This window comes from Lemur catta, chromosome 1 (genome assembly GCF_020740605.2).
Source record: "Lemur catta isolate mLemCat1 chromosome 1, mLemCat1.pri, whole genome shotgun sequence".
NCBI lineage: Eukaryota > Metazoa > Chordata > Mammalia > Primates > Lemuridae > Lemur > Lemur catta.
Window position 1 is genome coordinate 187,224,291 of NC_059128.1, and position 6,740 is coordinate 187,231,030.

A 6,740-nucleotide genomic window follows, 5' to 3' on the forward strand; every position below is an offset into this window, starting at 1 on the left:
CACAAAATAAGAGAGTAAGGAAAATATCTGATTTGGAAGAAAACTAAATGGAACTGTAAGTAAATATTCATTCAACTTTTTACAGAGTCTCAAGCATTGAAAAGGGTAAAAATGTTTAAGAGAAGGTTTAAATAAATCAAATTTTATCACCTGATATAATAATACAAAAACCTGGTGACCTGGCAGTTTAAAATACACAAAAATAGCATTCTAAAAATCTAATCTTACTTTCTCTTATTGCTCCTCATTTTCAACTGATTTACAATGTGAGTGAAGATTTAATAACTGCTTAGTAAAGACTAATTATTCATGGTGCCTAACTTTAGGGAAATAATATGAAGGGCTATTTTTCCATAAATTGCATTCACTTACTCAATGAGGAAAACAAATTGTCAGGAACAACATTATATGAAGTACTTAAGTTTATTATTTTATATTAACATCTAACTGTATTTAATCAACTTTGCTATTTTTATCTTGGCATTACAGTGAATGTGAAACACTTGGCAATTACTAGGGCACTAGTTAAGTGAGTTCAGGTCAGAGCATCACAACCATATAAATGTCAATACATTATTATTGGCTATAACTCCTACACCAGCAGCAGGAGTGCTGCTTAATCACAATTATGTTCTATAAAGCCTTTAGGACAGCTGGTGTTATACCATAATAAGAAAGTTTTCCTTCAAATATATTCTCTAGATTGGGTTTTTGCCTTTAGATAATGTCTGTAATTATTTCTTTTCTCATTCTGATGGCATTAGTTTAAACACATAAACTCTATGGATCTAAATTATAACCCTAGAAACATTACTTTGTTGTAATTGTTAATCTGATTACAGACATTTTTTAAAAATAGAAATAATTTGAATAGAAATGTAATAAACCCTACAATTCTTTTGATGTTTTACCTTTGTGACTCTTTTCCTATATGTTTTTGCAGTTCAGTTATCCTCACAGTATTACAAATATTTCAGCTCTTTTCTTGAATCTTAAAATAAATCTTGTTTTCTCACAGCCTTTGGGTTTTATTCCTACCTTACCTAAATACACCTTCTTACTATTTTTTCCCACTTATCTTCAGGACTTTCATCCCTGTTTTTCTTTTTACTGAATTACATTGCCTATTGTATCCTAAAATAATTCCCTGGAACCTGCTTTTTTTTCTTTATCATATTTTTTCTTAACTGTCTTTATTTCTGCTCATTCAGTTTATGTTCTGTTGTCCATTTCATGTTATCTTTTCATCTTTTACTCTTTCTGTAAAAAAAAAAAAAAAATCACGAGTGTCCTGCTGGTAAGAATAATACAGAATGTACACACATTTGGCACCTAGAATCTCTTTAAGGATGCAGACAATTTTCCAAGGGGGGAAAAAACCCATGATGTTCAAAACCACGTCAATAAGTTAAAAAAAAAAGCACTGACTGTTGTCATCTAGAATAATTAAAAGTGATTATTTGAGTCATACATGGTAGGGGTAAAAACAAAGAAATGAAACCAAAATAAATATTTAAAACTAAGTACGTACTATTTTTAATGATTTGGAGGAAATAATCAAAGACAATTCTGCCAATTGCTTTTCTAAAACCTGACTGAAAAAAAAAAACTGACTCAATTGTGGTCACATGAGCACTTCACATAACTCATTGGTTGTAGTGTGAAAATATTAATACTACAACATTCTCTTTACTATGAACAGATTAACATACTAAATTCATGTGAAAATTAGAAAACCTTTCTCTGTGACCACAAAAGGATCTTTCCATGTACTATGATTAAGACTTTGGAAACTTAATGAGTATTTTTTACATTCAAAGTAGATACGCTGGGCCAGGCATGGTGGCTAACGCCTATAATCCTAGTGCTCTGGGAGGTAGAGGCAGGAGGATCGCTTGAGCCCAGGAGTTTGAGGTTGCTGAGAGCTCGGCTGACAACACAGCACTCTAGCCCAGGCAACAGAGTGAGACTCTGTCTCAAAAAAAATGTAATAATAATAGGTATGCTAAATAATTTTCTAAAGGGCCTAAAAAATAAAAAGACAGTTCGTATCTGAACCTGCTTTCATGGTGAAAAGGGGAGCCAGGATTTTCACATATAATAGAACAGATTGATGTTTATATACAAACTTTCACAACCAAATTCACAGAGGATGAATCAACGTGGCATTAGAATTTAGCAACTTGTCAAAATAGGAAAGACAACTCAAAGTGTACAATACAGATACCTGAAGTAAAGACAGTGAACACAGAACCAGACCGAATTTAAGAAACTGTGCTCTTCATGCCAACCAAAAGAACCATATATATTCTGCTCAATACTTTGTAAAAATTCACAATACATAATCATAACAATTTTTGATAGCTGTTTTATTAGCCCAATTAAATTGAAAAAATTTTTCACTTTATTTACCAGTTTTTTTACTCAATAAATCATAACGTAAATGCCAAATTTTCTTTTTCAGTACTTTTGAAGCCAAGATCTGAAAAGTTTTCCTTATGAGAAAGGTTAAGTGACCGTGACACTGAAATCTACAAAAAAAAAGATCTAGTGATCAGAGCAGCTAGTGGTTACCATTCCCAGAGACTAAAGTCACCATGCAAAAAATAATTTTAGAGAAGTTAAGTGGATGTATTTAATGCAAAATTACCTCTAGAAAACTAATTAATAAAGTCTTTAAAATGTGATGTACATTACAAATTAGTGTATCCACTAAACCAAACTAGTGATAAGCACATAGCCCCTATGACTACACATTCTTAACTTTCCCACATACTCTGTTTCCTGGTGAAATAACTTTCCAATGCTACTTTGAAATTGCTAAATTTCAGAAGAATATGATATAACCTACTGATTTATGACATTTTAATTTGGCTCAGCTAAAGGAGAGGATTAAACTACTTTAGCATTATAGGCTTTTACTTAGTATTTGTGGAGCATGTTCATATCTGTTAACTCCTTTGAGCCTCACTACTACCCAATGAGGAATGAGATAGGTGCTATTATCTCAATTTGTAAAGGTAGCTTTATTGACTTACCAAAGATCACACATTTAATAAGTGGCAGAGTTGAGACTTTAAGTCATCTTCTGACACTGTTTGGTGCACTATTCTACTTAATATGGTACAAATCTGAAGTAAAAAACTGAAGATACATGGTTTGTTCCCCCAAATAAACTCTTTGCCTATTAGTTCACCCGCAAATTGGTTTCCCCAATCATCACCTAAGTGCACATTTGGGAATAACACCAATTGAGTATCGGACAGAGGTGGGGGCTGGGGGGAGGGGATGGGTGCATACCTACATGATGAGTGCGATGTGCACTGTCTGGGGAATGGACTGATTCGGGGGATGGGGGTGGGGGGAGGGGATGGGTGCATACCTATGTGTTAGTGCGATGTGCACTGTCTGGGGAATGGACACGCTTGAAGCTCAGACTGGAGGGATGGGGGGGAATGGGTAATATATATAACCTGAACTTTTGTACCCCCATAATAAGCTGAAATAAAAACAAATGGACCCACACTGGGCCTGTGAAAGGACATTACACAATGTATTAGATTTCTTAAAATTCTTAAAATCTTTTTTTATATTCAATCTAAATCATTTCATCACATTTCTCTGCTCCAAAAGTATCTTCTTTCTGGCTATCATAGTGTGATGACTTGAAATATATTCTATTTAGAACCTTTTGCAGACATGTATAATTTCTTCTCATCTTTTTTCCAGTTTGGTTATATACAATTGGCTCTTTTCGTCAAATTTACAGGTTATCTATATATAATAAACTTTGTTTTTCTATATATCACCTCATCCCTATGACTTCCATACGATCACAAGATAAATGGCTACTGACACTGCTACCCAAGTATTCCAGAGAGAACCACATTAATAGCAAGCCCATTATCTGAAGCCTATTACAGATACAGTTCCCAAATACTCCAAATAATTTCTTAATTTTGTCATGGACAACTAAGGTATTCTGGTCTTGATGTTCAGTTTTTATTTGTTTCAACAATATTGCTTTCTAGACTGCTTTTTGTCAGCTATCTGTGGTATAAAGTTCAATTTTCTTTTCTTGGGTAAATTCTCCTGATAATCAGATTCTTATTAGACTATATAGAGCAGTCTCTCAGAATTATATGCAAAATAATCACAAACTATTTCATTGCAATTTTAAATGTCCTGCCAGGTGCAGTGGCTCATGCCTGTAATCTCAGCTATTGGGGAAGCTGAGAAGGAGGATGGCTTGAGGCCAGGGGTTCCAGATTAGCCTGGGTAACACAGCAAGACCCCATCTCTAAAACATTTTTTTTTTAATTAGCTGGGCTTACTGGTGAGCACCTATAGGCCCAGCTACTGAGGAGGCTGAGGCAAGAGGATTCCTTCAGACCACAAGTTCAAGGCTGCAGTGAGCTATGATTGTGCCACTGCACTTCAGCCTGAGTGACAGAGCAAGACCATCTCAAAAAATTCCTTTTTGCATTTTCTTAGTATTTTTAAGCATTTCTAGGTATATTACCATTGATTGATGCAGTTTAAGAGTATTTAAACTTATAGGATCTTAAAAGGAAAATATTTTCTAAACCTTCTCTGGACTTCTCTCTATTCTCTGCTATAACTCAGTGGGCAGCAGTCTTCTTATTTTTTTTCTATAACATCTTTTATTTCAGATCCAGAAGTCACTTTGCCAGAAGGCAAAGTAGGCAATAGTCTATTTTTAGAGACACTAGGATAGTGCGCCTTACTTAAAAAGAACAAAACACAAAATCAAGTGATGTTCAAATTAAGGAGAAACAATAACCTTTAATTTTCCAACGAGAGATAAAGTAAATATAAATGTAAACATCACAAGAAGTAATACGTAGAATTGTATTCCCACCAAAATGTCCCATGGAGAGTGGAGAAGGCAAGATGGAGAATGCTAGGAACCAAAAGCAGACAGGAAACACAAAAGCATAAGGCAAGAAGATGTAGAACTAAATTAGGACTGGCTGTCTCTGGTTAGAGCAACCACAATTTATTACTGTCCTCTGTGGGAACTTTCTCAGTAATTCATAGATTGGAGCAAACTCAAATCTACATGTTTCAACAACCTGGCTTTGTATATCTACAGTGAAGTGTTTTAGTCTAGCTGTTAATAATAATTTGTAAGAACCAAATCATAAGGATATCAAAATGTGCTCCATTTAGATTCCTTTTGTTTGCTAATGAAATGTTTTTGTTTCCATCACAGCTTCCTTTTGATCTCCTAATGCCAGACAGGCTAACCATCAATTTCCTTAGTAATTATGATTAGCATATTATTAAGAATAAATATCATGCTCCTGCAATAAATAAGCAATCATGAAGATAAAAATGGGAGCAGAGGGGTTGTTGTCAGTTCATCAAACCTTCAACTGATTATAAATTCTGTTGTAACCAGCATTGCATATTAAAGAACAAGTATGGTCAGAAGCTTCTTTCTTGCTGTATAGTGCCCTTGTGTTGTAAGGAATCTTGGAGCTAAACTTGTCCTTCTCTACCAGTGCACTTAAATATAATGGGAAAGTTAGCAGTGCTGTTTACTTTCCGTTTCTTTCCTCTTTAGAATGTCATCATTGTTTATGGATTCTTCCAGTTATACAAAACCTCAAATTTTAAATATGAAAGCTAAATCCTTAAATTATAGTCTCAATTTAACAAGGCTGTAATTATAGCTGAGATCATATTCTATCTTCTATCACACAAAACTTTCACAAAGCCTTGTATCTTTTTAACTTCAATTGCATCCAATTTATAAGATGAAAAATGTTAAATTAAGAAAAGAACAGAACAGTTTGTTTTCATTATTTCTCCAGAGAGTTGGCTAATTTGATTATTTCACTAGGAAGCATCAATGGAGTTATAATAAAGTTATTCCAGGTGAGGTCACTATAGAAAAAAAGTCAGTTGAGACTAAAGTCAAGTATCTGTCCTTAAAAATAATTCAAGGTGGAAAGATAGAATAATCACAATTACAGCAATTACCCCCCAAGTTCTAAGTGTATTACATGCACTATTATTACCCTCATTTTATAGATAAGGAGACTGTAGCCCAGCGAGGTGAAGACACTGCTCCCAGATCAAACAATTAGAGTCTAGATTCTAGTTTCCCAAGAAGGTTAGGTACTGGATTTTTAAAAACTGCTTTTAAGTCAAAATTTCAGACTCAGTATTGGAAACCATTGGCAATCTTTTTTAAAATACAGCATTATTGAGGTGTCATTGATGTACAATAAACTGTACATATCAAAGTGTAAAAAAGATAACTCAAGGCCTTATTTTAACCTGATCTTTATAACGACAATAAAGGGATTATCTAAGAAGTAAACCCATGCTATGAAATCAAACACATCCAACTTTCTAAAAAATTAATTTCTTAGCAGTTAATGTCTAAGCAAGTAATTACATACATTATATATATAATTAAATTATACCTATATATGTAAAAGTGGAAAAATAACTCTAACTTAACCACACTGTGATTTTGGTCTTAACCCCACCTCGGTAGGTTATTGATGGAACCCAGTCCAGGAGAAACTGCAGGAAAATATTCTGCCCTGGGCCTACGAGGTTTTCTTCTTCTATTGCCTCGTTCTGTCTCACTTGTACCAGTTTATGCCAGATCATCACTTCTTGAATCAGGCCAAGGCAGTAACTTCAGAGAATTTTTCACTCTCCCAAAGTTTAGACCACCTGTACTCATTTGGCAAATATCT